At 39.8% G+C, this 14,775-nt stretch overlaps 1 long non-coding RNA gene across 1 annotated transcript in view; it reads left to right on the top strand.

Annotated features, from left to right (window-relative positions):
* Positions 1–14,775, top strand: part of LOC132075556 (uncharacterized) — a 38,371-nt gene that overhangs the window by 8,835 nt on the left and 14,761 nt on the right. The gene's annotated exons all lie outside the window — the stretch shown is intronic.

Below are 14,775 nucleotides of genomic sequence, written 5' to 3'. Positions count from 1 at the left end.
CTGCAATAAGATGGCAGCCATACTTAATGGTTTTTAAATGGAATTGGGTCCTGATTATGTCCAAGAACAAAACTAAGGCAAAAATGGTTTTCTTTTATACTTCTTGTGGTCGGGAGCTGAGGCAGCACAAGTGTTTTGCTTTCCAGGCTGCTGTTGCACCAGTAACAGCCAGATCAGGGCTGTCAGCTCTTGCAGATAAATAACTGTGTCTTCCCCTGCTTGTGTGACTGAGATGGGCAAAGGCTCCTCTCAGAACAGGGAATCCTCTCTCCTCAGCCCCAAACCTCCATCTTGAGTAAAACCCCAGTCAGGACCAACAAATAAAGATTTCTTTTTAGCATCTACCTCTTTGTAACTCAGTGCTGTTAACTTTTCTATTTGATGGTTTTACTTTAAGCCACCATGTTTTCTTTTTGTACTTAGGGACTCTTGATTCTTTAGCAAGATGAATGTCTTTCCAGGCCAAGAGAGGTGTTTAGGGAAGAGAAAGAAAAGTGGAGTCCAAGGAGTAAAAAGTGTGCTTTCCTCTTAGGTCTTCAATTGCCTTAGACACCTCTGCCTGCCTTCAGACTGACTGGTTTGTTCAGACTGAAAGACTTGCTGGAGTCAAATCCAAGGGGAATAACAAATATTCCATGAACCCCCTTGCACAGTCCAGTTCTCCCACGTGTCACTCTCCAGTGGCTCTGAGGGCCAATTTCTGTAGTAAGGGACAGAAAAACTTCAACACTTAAATTGTTTCTAGCAACTAGAGCCCAGTGGAAGTCATCACTCCCTTATTCTCCTTCACTGGTGGGTGGGGTGAATTTGCATGCTCTGCATTTTTTTCCCTTTTTTTTTCTCTTTCACAATGGGTTTTGGGGCAGGATGGCTATGTGGTGTTGCTGAGGGCAGGAGAGCTGATTCCACACCCAGCCCTATGAAATACATGTTGTCCCATGAAGAAAGCCAGCTCTGGGGAGCTGGAGGAAGGAAATACTTTTCCTGTTTTGTATAGGTCCCAGACACTCTAAAGCTGCTTTTGTGATTAATTTAGCCAAGTGCAGTTTGAGAGATGTATATGCTGTTAATCTCTGAGTGTCTTTGGAATTCAAACATGGTATTAAATCCTTGGTACAGGTAATTTTTTTAAAATAAAAAAGTATATTTTTTTCTTAGTCATACAGTTACCACACATCACAAAGTGAAGATAAAACACCCAGTAAAAGGCCCACCTCATCCTTTCTCTCCATTATTTTACAATGGTTTTTTTTCCAAAAAGTTGCTTTTATTGGCAGCTTCTGCAGTATGAAGCCACACATCACAAGGTGTGCTTTGTAGGAAGTAAATTTTAAGGATTGTCTGTGTTTCTTGTTGTGGTCCTTTCTGTGGCTCCAGAGGCCTTTGTGGGAATATATTCCACTGAAATAACAGAACCATCCCTCACTTTATCTACTGTGTGATTAATTCCTTAGCAAAATAATTAAATAAGTGAGGTAAGAAAACTTAATGGAAAAACTGCAGAAAAATCCATGTTAAAATGGGAAGGGGAGCACTAAAACAAAGACTGCACATTACTCAATAGTTGTTTTGTTTTTGTGGTTAGTCAAACTGTCCTTTCCCTGCACGAGTGAGGATTGCTAAGCATGAGAGATCCCCTTTTCTAAGCAATCCAAGCCACAGCTTATGTGCTGTGTCAGCTTTCTCACCACTTTAGGTACTGTGAGCAGCAGAGAACTGCTGGGACTGGTTCAATGACCACAAGTAATGGCTAAGGAATAAAAATGACCCTCACATCATATGATTTTGATCTGGAGAGTATGTTCTTAGAATTAGGGCAAAGTTTGGCATGTTTTTCAGCTTTACTAAAAGACGAGGTACTTCACATGGCAGAATATGAATTTAAAAATCCATGTATGAGAAATTAAAAATGAGAAAAGATGAAACAAAACTGCTTTGGTATACTGTCCACAGCAACATTATTGTCCCATGCAAGATCAGCATTCTCAGTAGTTATGGATCATGATTTTAGCTTTAGTCTTTGGGATATGTGGCCTCAAAACTCTCATTTCATATGATAATTTGAATCTACCACTATTTGTCTGCTATGGAAGCTTTTGATTATTAATTGGGATTTTTTTAGCTTTGCCAGAAGTGAAGGCAAACCCTGTGTATTTAAACATCACCAGTGTGCTTGGAGGCATTGCTGCTCACTCAAGCACTGGTGCCTCCAGCTGGATATGTAGTAAGAGACTTTGTAATCCAGTATAAAATTTTCCTAATCCTTTACATTCATACAGAACAGCTTTTTTTTTTCCTCATATTTTTTAAAAGGCTGTAGGTTTAAAAGCTTTTCAACCACATGATACACAGAACAATTTTCTTAGCATGATCCTTAATTCTCCAGTAGCGAATCCTTAAATTGTGTGGTAATGCAGATAGTTACCCAAATAATCCCAGGAAAGAAGTCTTTAGTAAGTCCCTGACACAGGCTAAAGCTTTTCAAGGAGTTGGGTTTTTTCCCAATTGTTCATAATTTATGATTCATAAATTCCTTGACCACTGAAATATTGCAGTGACATCTTGTGCCAACTTCCCTAAGGATGCAGAAAGTTTATATCAAACTACACATTAATTCAGTGCCATGGAGCAAGAGTCCTCATCCTTTTGGTGGCAGCCTCCCTTTCAGGCCTGTGGATGTGTGCTATCATTTCTCTCTTAGAATGAAAAGGTTTGAGCTTCCCACTGCCTTTACAAGCCTCAGCTCCTTGTCAGGAGTGCTGCAGTAGATAACAGCTCCTGCTGTGCTGGTAATGTGTGTGTAACTTGGAAACAGTGCAGCCCAGGGATGTGAGGTAACCCATACCTCATATATAACCTATGCCTGCCATGACTCTGAGAAAGGCTTCATTCCATGTGCTAGCAGATAGAGAAGTATGTTTATCATGGAAAATGTGAAAAAGCATCTATAGATATGCATTGGTATTCCAAAGCTGTAAATTCTTCTAAGCCATGCAACCTTAGCAAATACAAAGTACAAATATAATTACTTGCCTGAGTACCTTGAGCTGTTCTGTGCTACAGGCATGAACCAAGGAAGATCAAGGCACTGTTTGTTCAGCTGAGACTTTTGCTCAGCAGAAGGGTCCTCTCTGCCCAACTTCTCCATCTGATTGACCTCATGGACTTCAGCAGCATTGTTTGTAGGCTTGGATGGGGCTGTAGGCACAGGCAGCTGAGCTGCTGTCCAATTAGCTTTTCTTTTGGTACATCTAGGAGCTCAGGTCTTTGGGGAGATAAAGAATGTCATCAAGTTTTGTACACTAGTAGCATGTGCTTCATTTTGGAACCCCTTCACCTTATGTGGTGTTGGAAAACCAGAAGCTGGTTGAGCAGATTGGTGCCTACCTTGTTGACATGAAATTTCTGTCTCCTCTCCTCATTTTCACCCTCTGAAAGGATCTAGAAATTACTGATTTTTGCAAATGTATATGTAAGTAATTCCTAATGCATCTGAATTGTCCCAGTAAATTGAATTGGACTCTGTGCTTTAATTCATGTGGAAGGAATGGGTCTTCTAATTTATAACTTTAGTGCTATTAAAGTTCTGAACACAGAGCGACTGAGAAAAATCCAGATCTTGCTTGGACTAGTAAAAATCAATGCACTAACACTGCATCTGGTATTGTAGGAACAACTTGTCTGGCAAAGTGAACATTTTCTCTGAGTGGATTTGGTTGATTAACAGTGTCCTTTGGTCTGCTGCTCCACCTTCCCTGCAAATGCAGCTTTGTGGAGGTACAGCCAGGGCTTGATTTGGGGGCAAATATTTAGCACCAAACTACCATTATTGCAAGCTAACTTTGATTAGAATTGCTTCTTTTTATCCTTTTTAGTAGTACTGTCTGCCCTATTGTTTTAGAAAAATTAAACTAAGGAAATAAAAAATTTTCTGTGTACATCATCTGGTTCTGATTACCCACTTTATTTTCTGAATAGCAGTGGAACTTATTCAGCAAATCAGTGTACAATCCACAAATCTGGCATTAATTAATGAGGTACATGCTTTGGACTTGGCTGCCACCAGCTCAGTGGTTTCTGGGCATGTTGATGCATTGCAGAGAGTTCCTGATTTCCATGGCTACCTCCCAGCTGGGAGTTGATGTTGCTTAAACTAAAGACAGGGCAAAATACTGAAGGAAATACATTCTTTGCTATGGAACATCACCCTGTGTTGTATTCATGGGGTGTTCAAAGGATCATTTTACATTAATTATGATTTCTGTAGGAAAAAACTCAGAAGTAATTGGCTCATGTATTATAGGAATATAATTTAATTACAGGCATGAAATTTAGTGTAAATAAAGAGCAGACAGTTTTCTAGTCAAGTCTTAGTAGGTAAATTAAAAACCAAAAAGTCCCAAAAGTTGCATTTCCTCTTTGAAAGTAACCAGTTGTTTTCAGAGGACAGCAATAGCCACCATTGAAAGAACTGAATGTAACAAGTGGTTAGAAAAATCTGTCCAGGCAGTGATAGCTGTCATCACAAGAGTGATACTTGAGAAAGTAAGAAATTCTTGGCTTGTTTTATGGACTATACCATTGACATGTCAAATTCCTTTGAAGAGGTACTACACATATCTGAAATGAGTTCTACCTTTCCATCTTTTCATTTCGTCTGCCTGAGGACAGCCCTGGGACTGGATTACATTAGTGATGGGTGCTGTGTTCCCTTCCCAGCCATTCTGGGGGCTCCAGCCCTGCCCTAAGCTCTCAGGTGGGACTGGCCATGTGCCTCTGAATCAGAGAACATTCTGTAAATCCCAACATCCACTCTCACACCTGGGGGATGTGTCAGGGTATTTGCAGGAGGTGGAAGAGCAGAACAAGCCCAGAACAACCCACTTGCCAGGCTGCTGCTGCAGTGTTTCCCCTCTCTGAAAAAGCAGAAGTGTAACAGAACTGTGTCCTCTGGAAACTGGAGGTAGATTTACTGTGCAGAAAACTTTTCTGAGTATTTAACTCAAATTTCTTTTATTCCTAACCATTACACACAAGCGTGGTGTGCCTTCCACCCCTTGCTCCCAGATACAACTGTAGCAAAAGAGTACCTAGAAAATTAAATTAGTTAATTTCTAATAGTCTACAAACATTTGAAGGATGCTGTGAACTTTCCAAACCATTCTTTGAGGTTACTCATTACTTCAATCAATTAATGTTTGTTTAAATGCAAACACAGCTGTTTTGTAGGGTTGTTTGGTTTTTACCCTACGCACGAGGGATTTACAAACTCAGCAAATGAAACACTTGGGGTTAACAAACCCTATTTCTCCAAAGCCCATAATCTCAAATGACAAATATTATTGCTCTTAGAATTGGGGGCATGAGGTGGATGGGAAATCAGACTGGATTTTGGTTGGTTTTTTTCTGATGTTGTTGCCTTTTGGTTTGTAACCCTCAAAGCCATAAAATTCATAAACGTGAGCCTCCAGTAATGGCTTTTGAGATGGATTTTGTCTCCATCAGTGTGTCAAGAAAAGGGACAAATGTATTTGCAGTGTGCCCCCTGTGCCGTATCTGGAATAGATATTTGGCCTTACCAGCCCCAACAATCCTGGTGCTGACTCTCATCCCTACCAGTGCCAGTGACCACACACAACCCCCTTTGCCCCAGATGATGTTTGTGCTCTATTTAGGCAGCAGACACCCCTGGGATTACAAGACAGGCTTTACCTAGTCTAAAGAAGCAATGATAACCTTTTTCCCTCTAAAAACTTGGACCTGCCTAATATTTGCCAGTAGTTTCAACCCCTCTGATCTGCATTATGCACACTGTAGCCCTATTTCACTATTGGTATGCAGAAAATAGCCAGAAATGCCCCCTTTGTTTGAATCTCAGTAACAACCTTCCAAGAGAGCACTTCAGCATTTCTGAATTGTTCATTTTTCCAGATTTCTATTACTCTAGTTTTTCTTCCCTTAAACAGATATTTCTTTCATTTACAGTAATTTTCTTTTATGAACATGAAAACCTAACATTTTTGTGGGCAAAAAGTAAATACAGGATTAGCAAACTTGCACAATGGCTTGGTTCACATTTCATTCTTTGCAGTGTGATCTCATTAATTAATAGTCAAGTTGAATTTGGAAAATGAATGCAGGATAAAAAAAAAGCTGCTTTATACCACTCAGATTTTACTTTAGAAATAATTAGTGTTGACTGGATCTAATAAAAAGGTAGGCTTTTCAGTTTATCATTTTGAATTGAATGTTTGCTATGGAATTTCTTATTCTTCTAATTTCTTGAGAAATAGCAAGACCTAAAGATCCCGAGATCATTTCCTTGGAACCCTGCTGATTTCATTATTACTAAATTCTATAGATCTGAGCCTGTAGTTATTATGAAACTTAAAGGAAAGTGACAATTAAAGTGATTATTTCAGTAAAATGATAGGAAAATTAACGTAATCCCTATTGTTAAACAGACTGATTTTTTTGTCCCTATGGAGAAAAAAGTTTTAACAAATAATTCATTAAAAGTTTTTGTTTTCTGAGTTCTGTTAAGCTGTTAATATTTTAAACTTTGTTTTGATGAGAGCCACTTTTGCCTTAGTCTAGAGGTGGTTTCCTTGTAACTCTTGAATCTCTTTTAAAAAGATGTCAGAAACAAGACATCTTTTACATTCCTTAATGAAGGCAGCCTATTTGTCCTTGTAATGAATATTTAGCACATTAACCTGAGCACAATGGCTTCTTCCACATTTCAGGCTGGATACCAAGCAGCTGTGAACTCTTCTCTCTCTTGCATTGTTTGATTCCTTGGGAATGGGAGAAGTGTGCAGGATTGCAAACAGCAAAATTCATTGTTCCTGTCAGGGCTTTGCTTGGGCAAACTGTGCCTCACCTATAAGAACCACACATGTGATGTCCAAAGCCTGATTATTTGTGGAAAACAAAACAGAAACAAACCAGTTTCCAGATGCCATCCATGTTTACCTTCTCTCTAAAACTTTGATTTTTTTTTAAGAAAAAATTGTATTGGTGTAAGGCTCTAGGTCCTGTAAATTTGGAGCAAACTTAGTAAGATGGTAATTAAAACAACCACAGAGATCAAAACAGATGAAAGAAAGAACAGCAGATGCTACAGAAAACTCTTACAGAATAAGACTTCAGTAAATCTACAGGAAATTAATATCAGTTCTATAAACCTCCAACTGATAATTACAGGAATAAAATTTAAAGCAAAAAAGGATCTTCTACAAAAAATAAAAAATCTAAGTTTACGGTAAAACCCAGAGTCAAACCTAACTGTTGCCCAGAGTCAAACTTAATCTGTTGTTCTCTGTGGTGTGAGCTGCTGTGTTGCACATGCAGAGTTTTTGGGTCATCTCTGGTTGAACAGCTTTTCACAAATTAGTGTAATAAAACACTCAGGACATTTTAGTAATCTTTCAAGTCCATTTGATGTGCCTACAGGAATCCTCCTTTCTGTTCTTTCCTAATTATTCTTATTTAGAACAATGACCTAGACTGAATTTGTTAGATTCCATTTTTTGGAATAGATTTTAAGTCGATAGATCAGCAGGGTCTCAATGTGAGATTCTTGTCCCTGTGCATTGTGCGTGATCATCTGGATCCTCTTCCCTCCCTGGTGCTGCAGGTGGCCCAGTGTGTGAGTTCAGGGAAAAGGCACAGCAGCTGCCTCTCCCACTTGGCATGACTGCCTAGGAGGGAGTTGGACAAAAGGAGAGAATTGATTTCTGCCTTGGTTCCATGAGAAAAATGAAACTTCCTGCAATTTCTCTGTGTGCGTCCCCCTCGGCCCCGCTCCCCTCCCAAATAACTTTTGAACCCTTCAGTCAGTTTTGGCCCTGTTGGATCAGGAGGCTGCACTGCAGGGAGTTAATTGAGATGAGCAGAGATTCTCCATGAACATCCCAGTGAAGAGGAGGCTGTGGCTCAACACCAGAAGATTCATACAGAAAAGGAACGTGAATGCTCCAGGTAGATGAAATGTAGTCATCAGAGATCGAACCAAACCCAAAAAATCATAGGAAAAACTAGCAACATTGTGCTGTGCATAGAACTTCCTGGGTTTCTTTCTCCTAAAGCTTTAAAGAATGGGGTTTTTTTAGCCCGTTCCCCTTTGCTATTCTTCTGCTTGCTGACACTACTCTTGCAACCTGAGTGGCACCTGTGAATCTCTGCAGATTCCTTCTCTCTAACAAAGAGCTAAGCATGCTTAAAATTTATTTCTCTGGATGCAGGATTTCCATGTTAATACATCACACATTTGTATTTAGTCTGGAAAACTATTTAAGCACTTCTGAAATTGTTGGAATGTAAATAGGAAGCTCTCCTTTTTTGACATGTTTGTGTTTGCATTGGTATCCATCTCTAAACGGAGGTCTCAGCCATGGTTGTATTATATTTATCTATCTATAGAGAGATCTTTGCAGCATTTCTACAGGATCTACTGAATTGTTTTACCTGAACTGTGTAAGTGGCTTGATTTACCTCTGATCTGAGAGGGGCAGCTGGAAATGTCCACTGTTTGTTATCTCAGCCCATCTTTAATTATTTTGTAAGTGGTTCTACTTACATTGCATTATTCTGAGTTGAGATTTTTTTGGAACATTCTTTGCTGGTTAATTGGAAAGTTATTATTTATGGCTTCCAGGTGATTTGCACTGATTGGCATTCAGCGTGGTTTTCTGGCTTCATTTAACCTGTTGATTTAGAAGTGGGTATTTATTTTGCAACTGATGTGAGTTTTTCTTTCCACTTAATCCTTGAGATCAGCTAGTAGATTTCATAGAAAAAGAAAGATAAACTGTCTCTGTATCCCGAGCAGTCTAGAAATAACATACTGTACAGACTGATGGAGCAAGCAATATGAAAATTTTTCTTTCCTACAGATGTGATAGTTCTCAGAAATCCAGTTTTCATTTGCACTATGCCAAGTGAAAAAGGCCTCTTTTCAGGATGGGATATTTCAGGGTTTAAATAGTCTCTTTGTACTAAGAGCTCATGCACTGTTTTTTAGTGTTTATATTTTTGGTACTTTTCCTTCTTTGAAGTGATGGGGGAAATGGAGCAATCTGCAGCTCACAAGGAAAACCAGGAGGCTAAAGCAATGTTTTACATATAAAGCAATGTGCCCTGGGACCTGCTCTTCACTGTCTTTGCAGCTGTGACCCCAGCAGTCCCTGTGCTCCTGCTCGGTCACAGGGCTACAGCCCAAGGTGTCAAACTCCTCTGATCCTCCTTCTGAGGCTGGGTTCAGTTGTCTTTCACACTGAGAACTTATCTTTACATAATTTTAACAAATAAGATGAACTTTGTGCCATGTTAAACTTCATTTTCCAAGTGGAAAAGGAAGAGAACTGTGAAAGATGTCCCTAATTTCCCTGTATTTCTTCCATAGAAGGGGTAGGACAGTGAGGAAGGAAGAGAGTAGGGCCAAGGAAGCTCAAAGGGCAGGGGAAACTTAGCCTGAATAAAACCTTTCCTTACAGAATTGTCTGACTTTGGTGTAAAATATATATTGCTTTTGACTAGCAAACTTTGAGAGAGCCAAGTTACTTTAAAAATAATAAAGTCAGTGACTAAAAATGAAAAAGATAACATTTCAGATAATGTTGGAGAGTTTGTTTGTTTGTTGGCTTGTTCCACTGGTTTGAGGAAGAAATGAAAACTCCTTTGGTCACTAAAGGAAATCAAATAGCCAAGATATTCAAAGCTTTGATCACAGTCTCGAATCTAAAAATAAAATAAACTAAGCACTGCAAACAAACATAAGTTGAGGCATCAGTAACTGATAAGCAGCTTTATGGCTGGATAATTTAGCTAGTTTAAAATAAAGGAGCTAGAGTATAAGAAAACCATTTTGAAAAACTGGCAAACCTCTTGCTTTTCTGAGCACTACCTTCTACTTATTCCTTTGTTGCTGCTCTCATGAAGAAATGAGATGAGTTGATGGCTGCAATGTCTGTTCTTGAATGATAAGGCTAATTCTTACTTACACAGCTTCATCTGGAAGGGTCAACAGAAGACAAAGGTCATGGCTCCAATAATGATAATTACTTACATGTTAAAAAGCTCACAATTCATCAACAGTTTTCATTTTAGAAGCTAATGGAACAATCACCCTCAGCAGTTTAATGCTATCAGTCTAAAAGTATTTTCTTTGAACTGCTGGCCACTGTTTTGTTTATTTACCTATTATTTTGGGAGAGGAGGAAGAGGGTGTAAGGGGAAACCAGGAATTGCTGCATGAGAGCTGAGCTGTCTCGGGTATCACACCAAACAAACATCTCTTGGGAATGTTCTAGGTGTGGTTGCAACTCTCCTACCACAAGGGACAGGCTCTGAGACAAATGTGAGTGAGGTTTGGGTGTATAGCATTAAAACTTCATGTTCTGAGCATAGAAAAACCTCTTTAAGAAAAGTCCTGTCCTGTTCTCAGTGGAACTGCAGTTCTGGGAACATCTTAAACTATTTATTCATGTATTATCTGGTTTTGCTATACGCAGAATTTTTTCCCCCAGCCTGTTCCCCACAAAGGCAATGGGAGCTTGTGTTGGCACAGCAGATGCAGCAGATGTTAGCTGGGAGGTGAGAATGCATCTTTCCATGGTGGCCACTTACATGTTCAAAGCATTTGAGAAACCACAGCCTCAGGAACTGCTGATACATGGGTTCCAGAGCTGTGGGGTAACTTTCCTTACAGCCACATGATGGTATTTACCTAAAGGGCTTCATTCCCTCTACTAACAACATTAACAAGAAATTCTTTGTAAGAAGCTTGGGCTACATTCACTTTCAGACCACACATACAAGTCAGAACACTGCTTATAGCAGTATTTTAAGATTTGGTACTTTACCTTGTTGCTGGCCTTGTGACTTTGTGACCCTGGACTATGAAGTGAAAGGGTGCTTTGTCAGTGATTGCTGAAGAGTAGGGATTTCATCCTGAGTTGGCTTTACAGTACAAACACAAATATTGTTCATTATTTCTGCCCTCTGAAAATGATTTCATACTGTGACAAGCTCACCCCTTTATGTTAGTGAACTAGTTAAAATGCAGAGCTGTTCAGAGTATGATTTAAATGTCTTTTGCAACCTTAGAGGGGAATGACCTAGCTGCCCTGGCTAAATTCCAGTTTACATCATTACAGCCTACTGCTTAACTCCTCAAGGAAATGCTGTGCAGAGGCTAAAGCTAAACCTGCCCTGTTCAGTCTGAACTGGGATATCCACAGAAACCAGTGCTCTGCAGGGATTCTGCTTTGGGAGAGGGGTTTGCTGAGAAGCACTGGGATGTTAGCTGATGCACAAATTGCTGCCTTTGCTTCTGCCATCACCAGAAAGATAATCAGCAAGGAGTACAAGCCAGAACAGAGAAAGAACAGGCTTTAGGACTTCCCAGAAATGTATTAAATGGCTCTGACTAGTTTTGCCCTTGAAATTACACATTAGCCAGAACAATATTTGACCTTTAAGCAATTACCCCAAAGAAGGGCTGAAGGACAGTTCTGGTGTTCCTAAGGACCAGGGAAAAGCAAAAATAAAAGTTATAAGGGATGTTATTTTATTTAAAGGAAATAGAATAACCTGCTTTCAGGTTTTTTTCTACAGATTCTTAATGAAGAATGGCACAGAAATTTTGCAGGAAAAATTACTTTTATTAGGAAAAACTGTGTCTGTCAGAAAAGGTAAGCACTGAACAGATCCCATACCATAGAAAGGCTTTTATCAGAGGCTTGCAAAATTAGTCTAGTATCTGTCAAGAATAAATATACCTCAGTTCCTCTGCTTTGGGGCAGAAGGTCTGTTCAGGTTTCTCTGAGTTACATTTGAAGCTGTTGTTGTTTTCCTCTGTCCTATTCTCTGCTGGCTCTAATTCTGGCTGTTAGCATGTGCTTTAGGGCTCACAGCAGACTGGGGTTTGGCACACTGAGGTATCTGCAAGAGCCTCTCCAAGGCCAGCCAGACAATGATTGTTGGCTGAAATAAAGATCCAGGTGATCCTAAAACACGTGGCACAATTTGCAGGCTTTTTTCTCCTGTTCTTGAACTCCACAATCCATAGCAACTACTGCCCCTTTCTCATGGCTTTCCTGCCAATTCTGCCCACCAAGGCCATGTGTTGGAGCTGCTGTTAACTCATAACTGCTTTGGGCCTCCCAAAATGCCAGTGAAGAGCAGTGGTTTTCAGTCCCTGTGGAACTGCACCTGACTGGAACACATGGGCTGAAATTACTGGGCACCTCTGCAGCATTTAGAGCAGCACCTGAGCAATCTCAGGGGAGCAGCCCCTCAGTCAGAGCCCATTGCCATGATGTGCTCCATAAAGCCTTGCCTGTATATTTATTTTTTTTTTTTAATGCTTGCCATAGCTGCTGGAATTTCAGGCTCTCATGTTTATCCAGCCACTTGTCTGAGTGGAAAATTTGGGAAGTAAACAAGTCCCCTTCTAGGCACCTGCCACCCTCGTGTGGTCTGTCCCTCAGCCTAAATAAAGCTGTGACTGCTTCTGTGGAAGTTGCTGTCCTGCTGTGATGCACAGGGCACCCACAGGTATTGAACACTGACCTCTGCATCTTGCAGAGGTGTTTTTTTACCTGTTGTATTTATCATGTAACTGGAATAATGAGATTAGGTTCAATCTTCTTCTCTGTGGTCTTTTGTGTCAAATCTTTCTATAAAAGAATAATAAACTCTTGTAAAGTAGCCTTTAGAAGGAAGAAGCAGAAGCCAAAATATCAAATTAAGATTTGACTTAGGGCATCACAGTAAATACAGGACTGATTATGGCTACTGGGATACACAAGATTGAAATAAAAAAGGAAAAAAAATGAAGGAACAGCAGAAAACTGTTTTAAAACTAAAGCATTAAAGCATTCAAAAGCAGCCACAGACAAATCAGTAGTAGCCCTCCCTCTGTATTCTGTATTGTTGCAATTGCAGTATCAGTCAGAAACCTTTTCTAAAACGTTGATCAAGAACATGCCTATTAACTGTAGTAAAACTGTAACCAGAAATGTATTTCCTTCTTGAGCAAAAAATACATGGAGAGAACTACAAAGTGAGGGCCCTCTGTTATCCCAGTATGTTCAGGCTGCTGGGAAAGCAAAACCAAGTCAATAATGACAAAAGATTTAAGTCTAAAAACTGCATCTTGATGAAGATTTCTAACACAATGCATTACTGCCTGAACACAAAACTGCACCTTCAGATGCTGACTTGCACGTGAATTGTCTCTTGCTCATGCCAGCCTGGCTTCCAGGAAAGCACTTGACCTTCATGTGAATTAAAAAAACTCCCACATGAACAGATATTAAGGTTTCCTCCTTTAAAACCTTAAATGTTGCTGACACAGTAACACAACAGCAGGCTTTGAAGCAGCACTTTTGCAACAACATGTGTACAGATCTCTGCTCAACTCACATTGTTTTTCACAGAGCTGAAGTCTGATGGTATTTAAGAAAAAAATTCAAAACCTTTCAGTGTGCCTTTCCTAGTATGGTGCATATTTTGGAGGGGGGAATCTTTTTACTCTTTATTTTCCTGCACTTTCTTAATGTTTCTGAGTTTTCAAAACCTATCATTTGTCAGTTAGTGTCTTAAATAATTTTCCCTATTTGTTCTGTTGAAACTTTCAGGGAAAAATCCACTGGGTCCAAGGTTATGAAAAGGTTGTATCAGTTTCAGCTCTGCAGGTAAGAGGGATGGAAATAAAAATTGCTAACATTTGGGGAGCTGTTTTTTTTTTTTTTTTTTTTGCTTCAGGTACACACGAGGTTATCTAAAAAGCTGTTATACAAAGGGAGAAAAATGCAAAACCAGAAAATTGGCCGAGTTGTGGTAGGGTGTGTTTTCCTTCTCTGCCTGTGTGATAGAAATAAAACATGAACTTACAGGCAAACTAACTTTGAAAAACCTTTACAGGTCTTAAAATGTTATTTTTCTGCATACCAAGGCCTAAACAGGAAGATACCTAATTATGAAAAACTGTCCTTTAAAATCCCAGTAATGCTAGTCCTAGTAAATAATCTCTGATAGAAGAAAATGTGCCTCACTGTTTTAAGTAGTGGTAGTCTGAAGAGCTGTGGTACCTGACTTTATTGTATGAGAAGATGCAGGAGCCCCTTGCTGCCATGGGACTATGTTAACCCTGGCTGGTTTAGTCTGAAACTGGATCAATTAACTATTTTTCACATTAATGTCTGATTAGAAGGAAATATAGACTGTGCAAGGGACTATCATCACTCAAGTTGCATGGCAGACATTCCAAAGCCCTTTACAGAAACTAATGTTTTCTTCTAAAATATCTTCATATCCTCACATTCGTGTTTTGACATCTGTGATAGTGAATTTATAGATTTAAAAGGTAATTTTCTATAACAACTTTTAAACTAGTTTTTGGCTTATTTTTTTCCTGAAGCCAGCATTCAGACCTATTGGTGGAATTGTTTTTAACAGCTCTTTCCAGTGCCTTTGTCTCTATGGCAGTGTTTCCATCTCCCAGGGTTTAAGACTCCCTCCACAGCTTCAGCATGGCAGGTCCAACATCCCAAGTACCTCACTCCTAAATGTACAGGTCACTGTGGGGCCACATCCTGGGTGCTGCCACAACATCCATTCCTCCCTGGCTGCAGCCTGGGCCTGTTTAACTATGTGGCAGCTGCTGATGGACCTGCCAGCACAGCAAGGGAGCAAACACTGCCTTGGTGTTAAAATGGGAGAGGTAAACCTGCTAGGAAAATGATTCTGAGCTGCTTTCCTTGATGC

This window comes from Ammospiza nelsoni, chromosome 7 (assembly GCF_027579445.1).
Source record: "Ammospiza nelsoni isolate bAmmNel1 chromosome 7, bAmmNel1.pri, whole genome shotgun sequence".
Classification (NCBI taxonomy): Eukaryota; Metazoa; Chordata; class Aves; order Passeriformes; family Passerellidae; genus Ammospiza; species Ammospiza nelsoni.
The sequence above is the reverse complement of the archived record's forward strand: the minus strand, read 5'-3'. Positions and strand labels throughout refer to the sequence as shown.